This window comes from Lactuca saligna, chromosome 1, assembly GCF_052625555.1.
Source record: "Lactuca saligna cultivar CGN05327 chromosome 1, ASM5262555v1, whole genome shotgun sequence".
Lineage (NCBI taxonomy): Eukaryota > Viridiplantae > Streptophyta > Magnoliopsida > Asterales > Asteraceae > Lactuca > Lactuca saligna.
Window position 1 is genome coordinate 11569446 of NC_136417.1, and position 22206 is coordinate 11591651.

A 22206-nucleotide genomic window follows, 5' to 3' on the forward strand; every position below is an offset into this window, starting at 1 on the left:
TAAACCGTAGATATTACTCGCCCAAACAATTTTCTTGCCACTATACTTTATTTATCAATTAAAAATAACATTTTTAAGTATTACGCAAGATTCTCATAAATTTGTGTAAAATTTGATTCATTTAGAATGTTTTGCCTATGTGTTATTATTAGGTAGTTAATGTCGTATAATAATTAGGGGTGAGTAAAAACCGAACCGATTAAAGAAAAACCGATAAAACCGCAATAAACTGGAACCGAAAAACCGAAACCTATGCAAAAACCAATGCTGCGGATTTAATTTTTGCAAAAACAGAAGGTCAACGGTTCGGTGTGGTTTTTATCCTAAAAACCGGTCCACCAAAACCGAACCGCACCGCACCGCAAACGTGTATAGTAATAAATCAATCAATGTATATTATATACATGCTATTTAAAATAGTTCTAAACGATAATATATTTATTATATGTTTATTTTGTGTTTGTATAAGGCTATATGGGTGCAAAAGAAATATTCTATTGTTAGCCAAACGTAATAATCGATTACATGTAATAAGCTTGTAACAAATTAAGTCAAAATCAACCAACCTTCAATTATTAATTAGTTTGTGAGAGTGGTCACAAGTTGTATTTTAAGCGACTTACAATTTTTGATTATGTAATTTTGTTTTGAGCTGAAAATGAATGTATTGAAAAAAACAGCACAATACAAGCTTATATGTATATGGTTTTCAGTTCTTACAGTTTTAAAAAACCCCACCTAAAAACATAAAAAAAACTGCACCAAATTCTTAACACGGTTTAAAAACCGAAAACCGAACCGATACAAACCGAATCCGCATTTAAAAACCAAAAAATCGAACCATTGCAAAACCGCATCCAACGGTTTTAAGAATGCAAAAACCGCACCATGCGGTTTGCGTTCCGGTTTGGTCTGAAACCGCACCATGCTCACCCCTAATATCATTTGTCAACCTATTATTTTAAATTTTTTTATTTCAATTATATTAAATTAATAATATTAGAATAAAAATTAAAATAAAATTAATATAAATTATAAAGTAATATAATTTCACGTATTTATTTAAATCAACAATTATAATTTTATATAACTAAAAAATATCTTTTATTAACAATTTATTTAAAATAATTGATTAATAGTTTTGAATTTTTACTATAAAAATTTAATTAATTTTGTAACCGTTGTTCCGCAGGATATAAACTATTGTTCCATTAAAGGTCATAGATGTCTTATTAATTATTAGTCTACAACCATTAAAAGTAATGAGGATGCTAAACAAATCAATGATGAAAAATATGTATTACACAAAGATGCATTCTAACACATGTTTGCTAAACAAACCAACGATGAAAAATATGTGTAAGCTCACACATTTGTATCTACACATCACTACAAATAAAATGAAATTTATTGGCATAGAAAAAGTGCCACTAAACATCGAAAAAATATCACTAAAAGCCATCTGGGGAATTAGCGACAAAAAAAAATATCACTAAAAACGGTGCCACTAAAGACCTTTAGTTAGGGGTGAGCAAAACCGAACTCGAAAACCCAAAAACTGAAACCGAGCAACCGAAACTAAACCCAAACCGTCGGGTTTGGGTTTAAATTTTTAAAAACCGAAAAATAAGTTTTGGGTTCGGTTTTAGTACCTCAACCCGACCCAATTCGTTGGGTTAGAAACCGACCCAACCCACTAGGTATGAAACTGACCCAACTCAGTATTATTACATGTTTCTCAATGTTTTTTTACTTTCTATGTCAAAGGTAATATACGTCAAATGCAAAAGGAGATTGATTTTAGTACTAAATTACACCAAATATATGGCTTATGCCTTTTGGTGTTGTTTTAGTGAACCCGAGATTATTACCTGGTTGTTTGCTACTTGTTTTTGTTTCTAAAAACTTATTAAACTTGGTTGTTGTAAACTTTTAGCAACATACTATTTTGATGTTGTGTTGGTGTTGAAATGGTTTTTTTTTTTAGTTTCATTAATCTAGGTTGCTAAATTTGTTTCATTTTTGAGTTATAAAGATTTGCTGAAAAGTGGGTTACAACCCAAAACCCATCAACACATGGGTTGAATCAAAAAACAGATAAAACCGACCTAAGAACCCGAAAACCGAAACCGACCAAAAACCGAACCTAACGAGTTCTAAAACCCAGAAACCGAAATACATGGGTTGGGTTCGGTTTTACCCCAAAACCAACCCAACCCAACCCATGCTCACCCTACCTTTAGTGACACTTCTCGATTGTGTCGCTGCAACCCTTTTGGGTTTTAGTGATACTTTCTTTATGCCACTATAACATTTTTGGTTTTTGTGGCACATTTTTTATGCCACTGTAAAATTAGTAAAATAAAACATTTTTAACAACAACCATGACATTTATAGTAGAAAATTAGGACCAATTTTGAAAAATATTTTTGTTTTCAATTTTGAGAATAGTATCGTAAGAGAAATTAAGTTTTAATTTAAGTAATGTTTTTGTGTTTTGTATTTATTACCTTAATTGTTTTTTATTCTTTTTTATTCCATTTAAAGTAACCTAAAACCCATCAACCTATGGGTTGAACCCAAAAACCGATGAAACCGATCCAAGAACCTGAAAAACGAAACCGACCAAAAACCAAACCCGACGGGTTCTAAAACCTAGAAACCGAAAAACATGGGTTGGGTTCGGTTTTACCCCAAAACCGACCCAACCCGTCCCATGCTTACCCCTGCCTTTAGTGACACTTCTGGATCGTATCGTTGCAACCCTTTTGGGTTTTAGTGACACTTTCTTTATGCCACTTTAACACTTTTGGTTTTTGTGGCACATTTTTTATGCCGCTATAAAATTGGTAAAATAAAACATTTTTAACAACACTTTTTACCGCGACATTTATATTAGAAAACTAGGTCCAATTTTTTATATAAATTTAAATGCAATAAAAAAGAATAAAAACAATTAAGGTAATAAATAGAAAACACAAAAACACTACTTAAAGTAAAACTTAATTTGTCTTACAACAATATTCTTAAAATTGAAAACAAAAATATTTTTCAAAATACAAGTCTAAAAAACATAAAACTATCAAACTAAATATTTGTTAGAGAAGAAACGTAAAAGTTGATATGAAGATGAACTTTGTATAATTGCTCCACTTGATTGATACAAATGATTGCATATCTTCTTCGATGTCTTTAAGATGTTCTTGTTGTGTGACAAAAGCTGCTACACTTTTATGCAAGATTAGTTACTCTTAAATGCCAATAAATTGATATTATTATCTCCAAAAACGTGTTTCATGAGCATAATGACACAACAAGACATTAAAATTACCAAATTCATCATGGTAACAAATGAAAACAAAATAATTAAGCAACTCTTAAACAACAATCATAAGCTTTATATGCCTTAAGTGCCGCGAAAAAAGAAACTATTTAAATAAATTAGGTGCATATATGTAAGATAAATTAGGAAAAGACGTGAATAAATAAAATGGTTTGAATGCTTATAATGTAAAAATAAGGTACATCAATGAGAATACGATACAAAGGATCCAATCTTTCTATCTCCCTATACTAATAAATGAGTAGTTTTTTTACCATTTGTCATCATATTAGATATTTTAATTAATGTGGTGCCACTTGTCAATCTATTAGTTATTCAATTTTAAATTTATTAAACATTCTCATTAACCTCATTAATGTGATGCTATTTATCAATATATATTATCTATTTTAAATTTAAATTTAAATTTAAATTTAAATTTTATATTGTTTTCATTAAATCACAAATAAAAAATGTCTAATATATATTAAAAATTAATTTTACATATTTTTTTGAATCAACGATTATAATTTCACATAACTAATAAAAATATCTTTAAATTAATATTTATCTAAAATAATTGATTAATAATTTTAAGTTTTTACTATAAATGTTTAATTAGTTTTATAACCGTGGTTTCCACGGGTTATATATATATATATATATATATATATATATATATATATATGTATGGTTAGGTTCATATGAGACGACCTAATTTTGTGAGACCGTGAGACGCATTTTTTTAAATTTTTTTTAGTTAATTCAAGTTCCGAAAATAATATTTAAAAAAAAAGAATTTTTGGATTTTTTCATTTATTTTGCATTTTAAAATTATTTTTTTACAAAATGTACAGTGTAATATTCTATTAGAATATTTCACGTATTTTTTAAAAAAAAAACAGGATTTTTTTTAATTTTTATATTTTTTTTAGTTAATTCAAGTTCCGAAAATAATATTTAAATTGTTTTTTAGATTTTTCAATTTATTTTGCATTTAAAGTTATTTTTAGAATATGTCAGTGTAATATTCTATTAAAATATTTCACGTATTTTTCCAAAAAAACGGGATTTTTTTTTCATTTTTTTTTATTTAATTCAAGTTTCGAAAATAAAATTAAAAAAAAAAAAGAATTTTTGGATTTTTCCATTTATTTTGCATTTTAAAATTATTTTTAGATTTGGTCTCACGGTCTCACAAAATTAGAATGGTCTCAAATGAACCTGAACCTATATATATATATATATATATATATATATATATATATATATATATATATATATATATATATATATATATATATACTCATTCATGTATACATCTTATCATAACATAGTAAGAAAAAAGGTAACTAAAATTTTGTTAGCTACTTTAGTTATATATGAAATAAACTATGAAACATAATCATAATTATGTAATTTGGGAAAAGGCAAGCATTAATCTGTTTCTCATGAAAGAGAAAAGCTAAACTACAGTTCAAGAAGTTAAAATGCCAGTTAATGCATATGAACAAGTGCAAAGTATATTGATATAAAAAGTGAACATTCAGTCCTAGCTTTATAGACAAAAAAATTAGGAGATTTACTCAATTTAAGGTCTACCTTCCCAAGATATACCCATGCAACAACTAAGTCCTGTTGTATGAGAGTCTCGAAGGCTATCTGCTGCTCAAGCCCCCAACGAAAGGCCACCGATTTCTTGGTCAATCGGGGTAAAAGGAACCGCAATTTCGGAGAAGTCCCGTATAAATCTCCGATAATAACCTGCTAGACCCAGGAAACTCCAAATCTCAGTTGGAGACCTCGGAATCTCCTACTCCATCACGACCTCTATCTTGGCCGGATCGACCAGAATACCCCTCTAATTGACAAGGTGCCCAAGAGATTGCACCTCGCGCAAACAGAACTCACATTTGGAGAACTTTACAAAAAGTTTCTCCCCCACTTAGATTCAACTAAGTCTTCACGACATGTGAGAATTGAAGGATTCCTAATCCTTCTTGCTTTCTAATATCCCACTGATGACAACCTGTGCTTACTAATGCTAGCGATTAATCACCGGTTACACCCTAAGATCGCCCATCCTCTGAATCTTGAAGAGTACTCTTGAAACCTGGTCAAGTCTGACACCTCAGCCCACCTCTCATGCTGACCATTGGAGGCCTTAATTCTCACTATGGCTGACGAATCCTCGTTCTCACTTCCAATCTTGCAGCACTACTGAACTTTAATTGAACACAACCCATGCGAGAAATGAAATTCTCTTGAACATCCAATGACCGAACACCTATACGTCTAACACTCGCAACTGACTCCACAATCTTCATGCTACCAATCCTTCCCTAGCAACGGTGGTGCCTTGAACTCCAAGGTTCTTCCATAGACAGCTAACGACCACACCCAAACAATGATACAACAACTGAACCCTGACTTCACTGAAGTACTATCACTCTAATCCTGACCCAATATTCTCTGAATAATACTCCAGCATAGATCCCGACAAAGATCCGAGATGAGAACGGTACACGCGGAATCCACTACGCAAGATACATCCCTATGTAGGTTCATCAAGGACTTCCGACATGCAGATTGGCATATAGCAATCCATATAACCTAGAAAAAACCTGACTTGTCCAAACTCACTCAAAATTTTGAAGCGGTATAGATTCCCAATATCCACTTGAAGTGGCAAAAGATGACATACCCGTGAAAATTTAATGAAATCCTGATCTTGATGACAGGGACCAAGTATAGGATCTTCCTTCCCGGAGGATTATAAGGGTCCACAGAACTTGGGTCCAAAATGAACCTCTACATCCCCCCCCCCCCCCGGCGACAAATCGGGCCCGAAAGGCCCCGAGACGACTACCGAGGGCTCCCAAAGTCCTTTCCCTGACTGGACAAAAGTCCACTAATGTCCATTCCCATAACTCTACAAGTAATCTCCGATGACATGAATTTCTGCGATCGCGCATCAACTGGTTCAAACTCTGCTCCTGAGCCGGAACCCGAATATGAGTTTCGTTCTTGGGTGCTTAACACCATACGAAATTGACATTCTAAAGATCCGAATATACCCAAGAATCCTTATCACCTTTTGCTGACATGACCAACCCTGCCACATATGTAGCAACCTAAACCCTTGGAGCAACAAACTCCCTTGTGCACTTTCCCGTATATGCTGCACTGACTTCGGTCCTGTTGGCCTTTCACCTGATGATCAGAAATCATGGGTCTCTTCTCGGGACCCTTTACTATACACACCTAGTACAAACTCCTCTTCTCAAAGTGTTACAAATCGATCTCGCATATGCAACCTCGTGGAACTCATACCCTTCAGGGTCTGACACCCTACCACACTCATTAACTCACTTGCTAATGGATAAGCTGTAACAACGGGAACATCCTCTGTCCCTAAACCGGGTCACAAACTCCTCCCTGAAGCTTCTCATATTCTCCAAGAATCTCACTGATTCGAGTATAGATCTTGTGCTTTTAGTAGTACGGGCCCAATAATACCTTCCACACCTATCCATACTTTCCTCATCAATCTTCCTGAATCCTCCAAGTCACTTCCTCAAACTGGTATGCCCAAGTCTCATTGAACCTTACTACTAACCCACTGAAATGTATCCTAGGCTTTCCTAGGTTCCCAAACTCACCCAGTCCTCAGCTACTGAAATATTCCTAGTAATGTTAACTAGCTACCTCATGAATATAGCTAGCTCACATTACTAAGAGTCCCATAAAGCACAAAGCAAGCAACATTCAAAAGAGTTATGCGGACATGCGACGATCTGAGTTAGAATTCCAGATCGAAGATTTTGTGCTCCTGAAGGTATCCCCATGGAAAGGGGTGATCCGATTCAGGAAGTGGGGTAAGCTAGGACCCCGATACATTGGTCCTTTAAGAGTGACTGCCAGTGTAGGTAGAGTAGCATACCAGTTGGAGCTACATGCAGAATTGAGTCAAATCCATAACACCTTCCATATATCCCAGTTAAGGAAGTGTGTAGTCGTTGAGATAACAGTGGTACCACTAGAGAACATTCAGGTGGATGCGAGCATGAAGTACATCGAGAGGCTGATCACGATTTTGGATAGAAAGGTTAAGGTTCTTAGGAACAAGGAAGTGCCTCTGGTTCAGGTCCAATGGCAAGATCGGAGGGGGTCCGAGTTGACTTGGGAACCGAAGTCAAAGACGCGGGAGCAGCATCCAGAGTTATTTGCGGAGCATGATTTCGAGGGCGAAGTCTAATTCTAGTGGGGGAGAATTGTAACATCCTAAGTCCAGGTATATATTGTAAAAAAACCTTGATCTTTTGAGCTCTTGTCCATTTTGGCCCTTATTAGAGAAAAGGTGGTAAACGAGTACGCGGGGCGTACTAGAGTATACGCTCAACATACTCGAATGCATGCATGTGACGCGAAGGCTACCTAGTATGATGGGCGTACCAGTAGGTACACTGGGCGTACTAGGCCCAAAATGAAACCCTAATTGTTAGTGAGCTCCCTATTTAACGAACATGATGGCCTTATTCCTGGCCACCATTCCCAGACACCAAACCCTCCTAACCTTAAATCTTCATTCTTATAGATGGAGAGTTCATTTGAGAGCTTGTGAGATTAATCTTGTGTTCTTGAAGTGGAAAAGAAGCTTTGGAGAAGGAGTAAGAGCCCACGAGTTTGGATCTGAGCTTAGCTGTGTAGAAAGCTTCACATAAAGGCATAAAGCTTCAAGCTTTCTCACTCTTTTCTTTGGTACATTCATATGACTTATTTTAGGGTTTTGTCCCAAAAGATGGAGACTTTATGAGATAATGAGCTCCAGAGACCTTGATCTATCCCTTTTCAGTGTATTTTTTGGAGTAGAGTCATAAAAATCCAATCTTTGACGTTAGGAGTAAGCCATGCATGAGTTATGAGTTTCATGAGGAAAGGGGATGAGTATTTTGAGTGTTTGTGACCTATTCAGCCATGCAAAGGCTTAAAGTTACCAACTTTATGGATTAAGAGATATTAGGGAGTCCAGATCTGAGATATGTGCCAATGTCTTAACTGATTAAGACCAAAAATGTGAAGAGAGTGAAACTGGGACGTACGCTGGGCGTAATACCAATACACGCAACGTAGAGGTCGAGCATCCCTGATGCCTGCATGGTAGCCGAGTACGCCCAACGTAGAGAGTTGGTACGCGCAACGTATTCCCTACTGTCGACTTTCGGTTGACTTTTAGGGTTTGGTCAACATGTGGTTTATTAAGCCCATTGAGGGGTAAAATGGTCTTTTACCCTTCTGTGAGTATATGAAAGGGTTAGTATAGCCTTGTGAGAGCCGTTATTAATTGGGGATAGTTATTGTGTGTGTTAGGCGTAGGCTAGACCGGTGATTCGAGCTCGAGATTATCCGAGTTCTTACGAGGTGAGTCTTCTCACTTTACTTTACCTAGAGTGGTATTTATATGTGACAAGAGGGTTGTATGTGCTTACTTGAGTTATGCATTTTTCTGTGTGATATATATTCTATATTATGTGTTACTAAGACCGGACAGGAGGGTCCAACGAGCTGTGAGACTGGAGGGTCCTCACTTAGACCGGGCCAGAGGGTCCAATGAGCCATGGGACTGGAGGGTCCCACTGAGACACATAGACCGGAGGGTCATATAGAGTTATAACCTCGAGTGTCTAATGTGTTGTATGCGGTATTTTGGGGAACTCACTAAGCTTCGTTCTTACCGTGTTATGTGTTATGTGTTTCAGGTACTTCCGAGGATCGCGGGAAGGCACCGACTTGATTGTACACACACTTGAGCTGGAGTTATATTTATTTTTGGATCCTGGATTTATGATAAGCAATTTTTGAAATATGTTTTGACATTGATACTTGAAGTTTTGGAGAAATGTGATGTGTGATTTACCGTGTTTGAAAAATTGAAAAATTCTTTTGAAAATTTTACATCGTTACATTGCTGAAACCGCTCAACTCCCTTCACTTATAAAGCTAGTTAGTGAAATATATATTAGATTTATTGTTATAAAGCATAACCAACATCAATTCAAACAAGCTCCATTACCAAAAAACCAACATCATGTCGCATTACCAAAGAGTGCATCATTGAATAAAAAGACAAGAAAGACCAATATTAAAGTTTGATTTCAACATTATAGAATTTAAAATTGGTTTTATTTTTTATATAAAATACACAATGAAGCCTTATAATATATTGAAAGAAGAAACCAGGAAGCAATTGGTTTATAATAAAAAAATCAAAGATAATAAAGCTCAAATTCTAGAAAGTCCTTATTCTTTATACCAGGGGCTTAACCTGGAAAAGACATGATTTCTAGAACAGGGGATAACAAAGGTATACGATGTCCATATGAACCTAAACAAAAGAACTGTTTTTTTTATCTAATGAAAGCTCTCTTTTGAAGCCCTTAAAAGTAGTTTTAATGAAGATCTATTACCCACATCTTGCTAGCTTTTGGGTACATGTAACTGAGGAGCTCATATATGGACCAAAACAACTAAAAGTTGTGTTCTCCATATTATAAGTATTTTTCACATTTTTCGTTAAAACAAACATCATCGGATAGTGCTAATAAACAAGAATCAAACATTAAGAAGCAACTTGAATAAGTTGATAATGATATGAATGAAGGTAAGGGACATTGAGATCCTCACCTGATGTTAATATGATAAACATGGATGTTTAAATTTTATCAAAGACAGTTTATGCTTAAATTTCATGGAATAAAGAAAAGTTGACACATTTTTTAGGAGAAGTAATAGGAAGAATACAATTAAGTGTAACAACACTACAAATAATTTGCATACATCATCAGATAGCTCAACATTGCATAAAAGTTTTTATGAAATGAACAAATTCACATAGTTGTGTAGGTGTTGTTCAAGTACTGCTTACAACATTTGTAACTATAAACAAAAGGAAGCATGAAATCATCAGATAAGGCTTCTAGTTTAATTGAGGAATTTGATCGAACTAAAAAAAACTTATGACCAATAATAATTTACTTTGAAAATCTAAAAATTCAAGAACAGATTAGATATAGACCTTAATGTGTGTCAATGGTGAACTTCAGTAGGCTAGAGAAGGCAAAAGGAGAGATTGATGCACAAAGCTATGGAACACGGTTAAGAGAGGAGCAGGTAGGATTTGGACTTCATTTTAGGTTAGAAAAGATACTTAGGGTTGCATTTTTAGAAGATAATGAAAGTTTCTACAACTATATTGGGTGGAAGAAAACTAAAGCGGAAATGAAAAATCGACGGAAGTGGGAATGAAATTTTAGCAAGTAACAAGAATGAAAATTTTTGTACCATTAAAAAACTTAATATAGTGGCACAAAATTTTTGTGCCACTAAAAATTTGTGCCAATAGATGTAAATTTATTTGTAGTTCATGTTTGCAAAACAAACCAATGATGAAAAATATGCGTAGGCCCACACATACATTCACACAGATACATATGTTTGCTAAACAAACTAATGATTAAAGAAATATACAAGCCCCCATATATATTAAACACATGTTTGCTAAACAAACCAATGATGAAAAATATATGCGGACCTAATGATACATTCACACACAATCATACATGTTTGCTAAACAAACCAATGAGAAAATATATGTGTAAGCCATACATAGATTCAAACACATGTTCTGTTATTAAATAATTATTTTAAAATGCAATGTTTTTCAATTCCATACTTATTTTTTCTTTTTGAGTTGCATTTTCTTATTTTTGTTTTGCTCATTTTTTGCTTTTCTTAAGATATATATTGTTAATTTTCTTAGTTTTTCTTAGGAAATATATTTTGTTTTATGTGTTTTAATTTTTGGTCTTTCAAAAATAATTCCAACACCATCCTAACTGCAACCACCTCCAAGGCATCGCCCGATACAACAACAGTTGCCTTGAATACTCAGACAACAGCCACCACTGACTGACGGCACCATCTACCGCCAACCGAACAACAATACCATAGTGGTAGTGTGCACGGTCAGTTCAAACAGTTTGACTGTGCTGGCAGAGGGCAACATAATGGTAGAGGGGGTCGGGGTCGCAGACGTGTAGCAAATTTTCATCAAAATTACTATCCGCAACAGCCGACAATCGGATGGAATGCCCATTGGCAGCCACAACAATGGAACTTTCCACCTGCACCATACCCTACGAACCCGGTGAACAGATATCAAAATAGAAATCCTAACTTTGCAGGTGTTCTTGGCACTAATCCATACAATTATGCAGCTTCTGAGTAATCATATACCCCGACCAACATTGACTAGGCGATGCATACTATGACATTAAACCCGGACTAGAACTAGTATCTCGATTATGGAGCTACCAATCACATGTCGAATACAACAGATAACATTTCAAATTATTTCAATAATGGGATACAAAACAATATCGCCATTGGAAACGATTCTCAAATGCCCATCCATGGAACCAGTCACACAACCCTACAACCACCTTACCTCCTTTAAAACTTAATAATATCCTTTATGCACCTAAACTGATCAAAAATCTACTTTCAGTTCGACGTTTAACAACTGATGACCCCATTTTTATTGAATTTGATTGTTTTGGTTTTCCTGTGAAGGTCTATCAGAAGCGGATTCCTATCCTTTGATGTGACAAAACTGGAGAACTCTATCCCCTTTCACTACCTTCTGCTAAGTCACACCACCTTCTACCTTTGCTGCTTTGACACAAGATCTTTAGCATAAGCGTTTGGGCCATCATAGTTTATCTTTATTGAGAGTCTTTAATAAAAGCAATTTCATTTATGTTAAGGCTTTTTCAGAAAAACATTTATGTCAATCGTGTGTTTTTGGTAAACATATCAAATTACCGTTTTATGATTCCGTTTCTGTTATGTGTTTACCGTTTGATATTATACATAGTGATTTATGGACCTCCCCAGTTCCTAGCTCAGGGGGGTCACCGTTATTATATCATATTTCTCGACGATTATAAAAACTATCTATGGACATACCCATTCACAAACAAGTCACATGTCTACTCCGCTTTCTTAAATTTCTACAAGCTCATTAACACACAATTTGAACGAGCAATTAATAGTTTTTAGTGCGATAATGGAACTGAGTACAACAATAAATCGTTTCGTGATTTTTGTACTCAACACGGGATGGTTTTCAGGTTATCTTTCCCTCACACATCCTCTCAAAATGGGAAAGTTGAATGAAAAATTCGATCAATAAACAACATTATTTATACCCTTCTTACCCACGCCTCTCTACCACCAACTTTCTGGCATCATTCGTTATAAATGGCAACCTACATTCTCAATATCCTACTATCCAAAACAAAAAACAACTCCACCGTAACACTACTTCTTTACAACAAACATCCCACATACACCTACCTACGAACCTTTGGTTGTCTTTGTTATCCTCTTATTCCCTCTACTTCTATTCATAAACTTGAAAACCAATCCACACCGTGTGTATTTCTCGCTTACCCGTCCAACCATAGGGGGTATAAATGTTATGAACTCTCCACCAGAAAGATAATTATCTCTTGCCACATTCTTTTTTATGAAAACAATTTCCTATTTCCCAACCTTCACTCCTCGCCACCTTCCTATGACCTCCTTCACTTAAACCAATCTAGTGATCTTCATCCCTGTATCTGGGAATCCGTCACCACTACCTCACCAACCCAAAATTCTCCTCCCACTCCTCCCATACCACAAACCAAAACCACCACCCCACCACAATCACCTGCTAATGATCACGCTCAACCAACATCCACCCTCAAAACCTACACCCGTCAAAATAAACCAACAGAACCTCACCCCACCCCTAACTGAAACCCAACTGCCCCTACTATCATAACCAACACCATCATCCAGTGAGCATGTCCCTAATCCACAATCGCCACCTACCCGTACCATGTGCACACATAGCATGACCGGCTCATCCAAACCCAACACAAATGTTTACTCTCCATACTTCTGCACCTTTTGAGCCACTCTCCTACACCACGACCGAAACCCTTAACAATCCCATTTGGAACTGTGGCATGACTGATGATTTTAATGCCCTTATTGATAATAATACATGGGAATTGGTACCGATGCATCCAAACATGAACATTATCAGGTGCATGTGGATTTTCAAACATGAAACCAAATCTGATGGATCACTTGAGCGCTACAAAGCACGTTTGGTTTGTGATGGCAAGTCATATCAGGTTGAATTTGATTGCGACGAGACGTTTAGCCCAATTGTTAAACCAACGACCATTCGAACAGTCCTCATCATTGCGTTATCTCACCAGTAAAATTAATCAACTGGATGTTAAAAATGCTTTTCTACATAAGGATTTAGCAGAAATGGTATACATGTATCAACCCATGGGCTTTTGAATTTCTTCTTATCCACACCATGTTTGCCGACTGAAAAAGTCCCTATACGGGTTGAAACAGGTAGCTCGTGCATGGTACCAAAGATTCACAGATTACGTCACCACGCTTGGATTTCGACATAGTGCTTGTGACCATTCCTTATTCATCTACAACCATGACAAGGATACAACATATATTCTTTTATATGTTGACAATGTAGTTCTTACCACATCATCACAGACTCTAAAACAATATCTTATGACTCGTCTATCCAACGAGTTTTTCATGAAGGACTTGGGCCACTGTAACATATACGTTTAGTTATCGTGTTTTGTAATAAATAATATTATGAAATATTATATGAATTTGAGTAATTGAGTTCTAATGTATAATTTTTACTAGAAATGAAGTAAAACTATGTTTAGAATCATTCGGAAAATATTGGAAGTCTTATGAGATTCCGATTAAAAGTCAAATATCAAAATGTAACGAAAATATAAAATTTGAAATAAGTAAAATTTTATTATTTAAAGTTGTAAAGAATCTCATTAGAAACATTTAGGCGAAAACCTCATCGAAGTCCGAGTTATAACGAAGAAGTTATGACCAATCGAAGATCCGCGACAAAACCGGCACGACACCGAATGACGTAAGAAGTGAGTTTTTGATAAACTACTTTTTAGTCTATATGATCTAAATGAAAGTCGTAGTATTTTTTAAACTGAGAATTTTCATAAAAAGAATGTCCAAATCTGATTTTGTATGAGGAAGTTATAATTTTTCTAAGTTTCAGAATAGCAGTAGACAACTAAAAATTCGAAATAAAGATCGAGTGATTTTTGGCTGACTCAACCTAAACGAGAATTGAAGGTCTCATCAATAGTAGTACAACGGTAAAAAGACTGACGAAAACGGACATCGGATGAAGAAGTTATGAATTTTTAACGGATTTTTTTGTCCTGCTCTGTTAAATATAATAATATTAAAAATAAAGTCAAAATTAGACGACGGAGTCTAAACAAAAGTTGTAGATTATATTCCCGCCTACGCATGCATATAAAGAATGTCAAAAACGGAGCTCATATGCGAAAGTTATGGATTTTAGAAGTTTGGGACACAAAATTCGAGAAAAATGCTAAAAACGAGTAATTTCACATGACTCAAGTTCGGCCATGTCACCTCGCCCGCGGAGCTGCCCCGTGTCCGATGCCGATTACTCATCCGAAGCATCAGTCGATGCGTGTCGCAACCCCTCGCACCCAAAGGCGCGACCCAATCCGAGCGCGCCACCTGCCTTCTTCGTGTCCGCCTGTGAACCGAACCGCCTGGCACCCTCGCATGCGATCCACGTGCTCGCTTCTCCTCTCTTTGGATCCGAGGATCGCACCTATATAAAGGGTGCGAAACCTCCCGGGTAATTTTGGAAATTTCACAGTTTTTGCTCGTAAGTCCAATTTTTAACTATTTCAACTTCCCCCGAAGCCCCATGATCATTCCCAACACCCGAAACATGTCCCGAAGTGCCCAAAGAGCCCGATAAATTTATCTTTTTGATTTAAAGCTCAACCCTCTCAGGGCTTGATTTTCAATAAAGATCCCAGTTTTTAGCGAGGAAACTTATCTAATTTAACGAAGTGCTGCATAAATTACTATTTTAACCCCTGATTAGTTTACGGTGAGTTTCAATATAGGAACAATTGTATGTTATGTGTTATATGTTCAATGTGCTTTCCTATATTATTATGATAATGAGTTATACCTTAGGCCACGAAGTATATGAAATAAGTATCACTTGGGTATTGGTATGTAGCCTTTAGCCATGAAGTGTATGACATAAGCATCACTTTGGCATAGCAGAATACAAAGACATGGTTGTAAGCCTGTGTATTCTAGTGAAATGATATTCTAAAATTATATTTTTATGCCACTTGGGTTGAAGTCTTATTGATGTATATCAAGTATTGGAAAATTGTTATTTCTCATTGATTTCAAATCTTTGAATCTGATTATTCGTTGTTATGGAAAGCCTATCATATATTATTTGCCTTTCTTGTTTCTTGTCCTTTTTTGCTTCTGTCATATTGATATGTATATGGCATAATGTTATATTGTAATTATTATTGAACTCACCAAGCGTCACCCGCTTATCCGTCTCAATGTTTAAACTATTGCAAGTGATAAGCATCCAATATAGTTTTGCACTGGTAGAAGATGTAGAATAGATAATGTTATAACTTTTGTATTGTATTACTAGGAAAGTATGTAATATATATAAAACTTTGTAAAATCTTAATAGTCGGTTTGTATCCAATCTATGTAAATAAACTATCAATGTAAAATATTATTTTATGAATATGCATGTAGCATGTTTTGGAGTAACAATATTATGAAGTATGAAAGTTTGGCTCTTTCAGAAATATGATGTAATTTTAGAAAGAATGGAGTATACATCTTTCAGCCACCTTAGCTATTTCTTGGGAATTTCAGTCAAGTGGGACACAAAAGGTTTATTTTTATCACAACAGAAAAATGTCGTTGATATTCTTTTATGGGAAAATATGGCCCAATGTAATTCGGTACATACTCCTGTTGACACAGATGGGAAGCTCAGTAGCACCATAGGGGAATTGATTCCTGATCCCACTATTTATCGCAGTCTTGCTGGTGCCTTACAGTATCTTACGTTAACACGTTTAGATATTTCTTACGCCTTACAACAAATTTGCATGCATATGCATGCTCCACGGACGTCACACATGAATGCTCTAAAACACATTCTAAGATATGTTAAAGGTACAATTGACATGGGATTATACTTGCATCGTAACACGGCCTCCACTCTTACTACTTATACCGATGCTGATTGGGCCGATTGTCCAGACACACGACGATCTACTTTTGGCTGTTGTGTGTTTCTAGGTGACAACTTACTATCATGGTTATCCAAGTGTTAAATGATTGCCTCCCGTTCTAGTGTTGAGGAAGAGTATAGAGGCGTCGCTAACGTTTCTGCGGAGATTTGCTGCTTAGAATCCTCCTTCTTGAACTTGGTGACCATCCGAAACGCACGTCTCTAGTTTATTGTGACAACGTCAATGCCATTTACATGTCGGGAAATCCAATTCAACATCAACGAACCAAATACATTGAAATTGATATATATTTCGTACGAGAGAAGGTTCAATGCGGTCATATCAGGGTTTTACATGTCGCATCTCGCTACCAAATAGCTGATATCTTCACCAAAGGGATACCACAAGTACTTTTTAACGACTTCAGATCGAGTCTAAGCATCTGTCATCGTCCTCATTAAACTGAAGGGGTATATTAGACTTGGAAATTTATTTTTGTAAACTATGTGGTACCAAAGTGTAAATTGTGTATCTATATATATACATATTATTAATACAATATAAAGAGGAGTTTTCTAGGCAAATTCGATTTGATACAAGTAGATGTATTTGATTGAAATTTAGTATTTGGATATTGGAACAATAAAGCAACATATATTGTAATGAATGATATATCAGATATGAGTTTCATTAAATAATTATTGTGTTTTATATTAGCATGTTTAAATCATTGAATAACTAGGTTATTTTAAATGTCCATAGTCGTTCATAGTTTTTAGAGCATCTATGAAGCAAGACTAATATGATTGATTGGTGGATTTTCATGGAGATGAAAATAGCAAAGAATTGCTACCAATTTCAAGAATCCATGCCACTTTTAGTTACGTATTTTAAGACTTTAATGACACTTTTTTATTTGGCATAATACAAAAATAAAATAAAATTGTGGCACATTTTATGCCAGCAATACTCATGAGATTATGTAATTTATGCTACTTATATGTATATAATTTTTATTTAATAATACAAAATAAAAAATTAATTAAATTGTAGCACATAGAAATAATAAAAATTCCATTGTTTTTTATCAATATTTTTAAACTCTTTGAATCAAATATGTCTAAATTTGTGACCAAGTACATGTTAAACATAGAGTACCGAACAAAAAAAAAGTAGAAAAAAAACCAGAAACTTAATTGTAGATGAATTTTTCTCCAAACTTCATGCTAGATTTCCAAACTTCATGCTAGATTGAATAAATCGTATTATCTCCTACTCTAGAATCAATACTAAGAATCTCCTGTCAAAAAATAAAGACCATTCAAATTACTGTTAAATAAGGAAGGCATAGTTTAGAAAATAAATAATAATTAAGCACTTATCAATTATGTCGATAAGAACAAACTGAAGACTATAGAAACGCAAAGATAAGCTGGAAAAATAAAAGTGCATTAAGTATACTAGAGAACGACAAAAAACAATGTTGAGGAAAAGAATCTACTTACAGATGCAAAATATGAAACAAGTTTAAAGCTTGTTGGCAACACAGAAGATGGAATTCTGAATTATGATGTTGTCAAGATTGACCCTGAGTATGCCGTAATTTTATTTCATGTTCTTTATAATCTTAAATCAATAAATTTATTTGTTATCCTGTAATTTTTTCAAATATTACCATGGTTGTAGTTGGATGTGGCTTGGTCTTTTTGGATTGAAGAACAACATAGGCTGCATGTTATGGTGCGAAAATAAGAAAAAATGGATTTTTTTGGGGGGTTATGCAAACTTGTCAGATATGCTCAAACTAACAACAAGACTCGACATTATGGATGGCACACATATATTATAAATTGCTTTGACTATTTGAAACTCTGGTGTATTAAAGAATTAATAGGGTATTTTGGTCTTTTTTCTAGAATCCGATGGTTTTAAGACTTGGCACACTATTTTACTAATCAATCTAGTCCTATTTGTGTCGATATTAATTTTGGATACATTTGGAATGAGATTAGGTTATGTGGAATAAAGGACAACAGAAGTGGTTTAATTTCGTATAGAACAGAGAATAAAGGGAAATTTGGTCATTTTTTGGTTATTGTCGACTACAATGTGATCTTTTATTTCTGTATGAAGTATCGAGGCTATGATTGACAAGGGAAAAGTAGAAGTCAGCTTAACGATAATCAAGTTTGGTGCAATAAAATCTTTAAGGTGTATTTTGGTCTTTATAATATTTTACATGAATTTGATATTTTTCAAGAAGGTTTCTGGTGTAATATTACCTGCTATGACATTTACATCAAGTTCTTTCATGAGTATAGAAGGAATGGGAATTATGGTCTTTTTCTTTTGGTGTAATATCATAGTCATCCCAACAAACATGTCCAACCTAACCTAAATCTAAACAGTTACTAAAAGAGTAAAATCTTTTAGACCATGACTCTCATACTTGAAATGACCTAATTACAAAAAATCCCTTCGTATATGTATCAAAGATAAGTTTTTATAAAATGAAATTCATATTTGTTTTGTAAGTACATTATTTATGATGAAACAAGAAAGCATATGCTTACACATACCTCATTTGTTTGCTTGTGTGAGTTTAATTCCTTCTTATTTGCGAAAAATGCACCAAATTTCTCATATGACAATCTAGCCCTAATGAAAGTTAAAAAAAAGTGATAGATGATTAGCAACAACTATAAGAACAAGTTGATTGGAGAAAAATGCAAATGATGGGTATATAGGTAGTTTCACCTCACTTGTCAGAAAAAAATACCATTTACTTGAGTGCATCCTGCAACAAGCACAAAGAAGTGCACATTAGTATCATTATTAACATTGAAATCAAAATGCTTTGAATGATTAAGTTGGGACTATTCAGTGAACCTTTTTAATATAAATAAGAAAGGCAAACTTCAAACCATATAACCAGTCTTTGATCTACCCAAAATCTTAAAGGAAGTAACTAACAAAACTTCATTCTTCATCTCAAAGGGACGTTATAAGTGTCTTGTTGAAGCTCTGTAACTACATGAGTGATCACCAATGAGTTACAAGACTAAGAATTAAGTTTAGGAAATGAAGAATTAAATATTGGTTTCACCTTTCTACACAATGTTCAAGGAACAATAAGGAATCAAGAGTATCATTCATCAAAATTTATACAACAATGTGATAACTGATAACCCCCAACTTCATGAACACTATACAAATCTAACAAGTTGCAATGACCAAGATACATGATACAAACACATAACATATATTGTTATACTACAAAAAGTAAACCATTGATTATGTATTGAAATGACTAAAGTCACGACTTTCTAATTCTACAACTTCTATGGAATTATTTTACTCTAAGTTAATTTTTGGATACAAAAAATAAATTATTAAGTTTCCTTTTTCATACACATTTTAAATTAGATTTAATTCAATCACCATTAGACTATTAATATGCATGAGTTTGAACAACAAGTAGCAATAGTTGGTAAGTAGGATACGTTAGAGATAATATGTATCTTTTAAACAAAAAAAAAATATGACTACTTCCTGTGAAAGCATGTCCATGCATTGTAAAAGAGGGTAACACTAAATTTATAATAAATAATATACAACTATGCTCAAGATGAAGGTAATAAAGTAATACATTAGTTAAAATAGATTTTGAGGTTATGATAAGTTATCTCACCTTAGAGTATGTAAAATTTCATTACAGAAAGAGACAGAAAGAGAAAATATCCTATGAGCATTCAAGTAGGAAAATTTCTAAAGTCTGCACATACAAAAATTACACTATAACATAAAAAAAACTCAATCATATTGAATTAAATAAAATAAGAACATAAAGTAGCAAAACATATCTCCAAGTTGTGGACCAAATCGATAACCCACAACAAGGCTAAAAATATACTTTTTAATTGCAATTAACTTTTAACCATAAAAAGGTAAGGTAGGTATATACTTTGCAAATTACCTTAAAGCCCCTTCTGAATGTTTGTATGTGTCACTTCAGCTTAACAACTTCAATTGTAGCCTCTCCTAACAAATCAACTTGTAATAGAAGCAACTTTAGTTAAATATATGCCTAATTAAATTATCTATTCGATATAAGAAACTAAAAATTTATGGTAAACTCCTTAATAATAAACAAATGAAGTAGTATTAAATCATTGAATGGTACCTTAATCGTTTGATATGAATAATCGATTAACCAAAGCCAACATAGAGGTGTCTGTGATTACTAGAAGGCAATGAATGGGGGAAAACGCTAGGACATATCATAGAGAGGGCCTGCAAATACGGGAATGAGTGGCTCACGAGTGGTTGCGACTGCGAAGATAAGGAGATATCATACAGAGACTCTTGCAATTGCGTTGAGATGATTGCGACAAACTTAACAAACAACAGTGATTAAACACCTAAACAATAAAATTTAGGTTTCGAGAGTTTAGAATTCGGACGATCTTAAAACCTTAGACTTTAGGTGCACTCCTTTCAAAACCATAAAAACGAATGGAAAATTAGTGTAGGAAAGTTTTGAACAAAAACTATTAACATTTAGTGGAATTGAATAAATTATAATAATACATTTAGTGGCATATGATGAATTGTACGATATAAAATCTATATTTCTAATGGCATTTTATATAAATATGCCATAAATAACTATGATTATTAGTGACATAAAATATTAAATGTCATTAAATTCATTAATGTTTTGGTGGCATATACATAATGTGTCACTAAAAACGTAATATAGTTGCATAAAATATATACCATTAAAACCGTATGCCACTAAATGTCATATTGTTTGTAGTAAGAGTGATGTTTCTATCAATGTTGTATTTTTTAATCTTCGACATGAGATACATATTTGGGACTTAAAGTGTAGGGATTGTCATGCTTAGACATGGTTTAACGCTGTTTCGTAAAAAGCAGTCATAACAATCATCGTTGGGTATGACATGAACTACATTGATTGGCATATGTAGTCAAGATAATCTTTGTATTATTAGACCTGAGATACATATTTGGGACTTGAGGTGTAGAAATTTTTGTGCTTTGACATGGTTTAACGTTGTTTCGTAAAAGGCAATCATAAGGGCCATCGTTGGGTATGACATGAACTACATTGATGGGTGTATGTAGTAAATATGAGATTTGTCCCTCTTATTCGTTGAGAGCATGACATCTAAGGTCTTAGTTAAAGTTGAACATTAAATGAGATTGATCGTGATCCATATCTCATGTCTGAGACAAAGGAAGAATTGATCCCATACCTTTAGTAACAATTGTAGCTTAGAGCTCCTGGAATTAGCTGTTGGTGAAATGACATCCTTCATATGTTGTTAGGGGCAGTAGCCCTTTGCTAGACGTCAACTATTGTCTATGTCAATCTATAATGAAACTTGTGCAATTGAGAGATTGTTGAATCTATATGCCCAAGAATCATTATGGAGTGATATTGCTAATAATATATGATCCTATAGAGCCACACATTTATCAAGTTGACACATTTTGTATATTTATTATTAATATGATTATTAATAAATAATATCAATTCTTATATTTTTAATTGGAGAATAATTATTGTTTTGTGAAAATAATAATTATAAGAGAGTATTACTA

At 34.1% G+C, this 22206-nt stretch overlaps 1 long non-coding RNA gene across 3 annotated transcripts; it reads right to left on the reverse strand.

Annotated features, from left to right (window-relative positions):
* Positions 1-17632: 17632 nt before the first annotated feature.
* Positions 17633-21089, reverse strand: LOC145006794 (uncharacterized). Of its 3 annotated transcripts, none has more exons than XR_013662972.1 (6): positions 20759-21089; positions 20540-20628; positions 19465-19605; positions 19333-19372; positions 19155-19233; positions 17633-17875 (listed from the first exon to the last, which is right to left on the reverse strand). It is a non-coding gene; the product is annotated as an uncharacterized LOC145006794 (long non-coding RNA). The 3 variants fall into 3 exon arrangements; XR_013662969.1 differs by having other exon boundaries at positions 20552-20628; positions 20759-21085; XR_013662971.1 differs by lacking the exon at positions 19465-19605 and having other exon boundaries at positions 20552-20628; positions 20759-21083.
* Positions 21090-22206: the final 1117 nt, after the last annotated feature.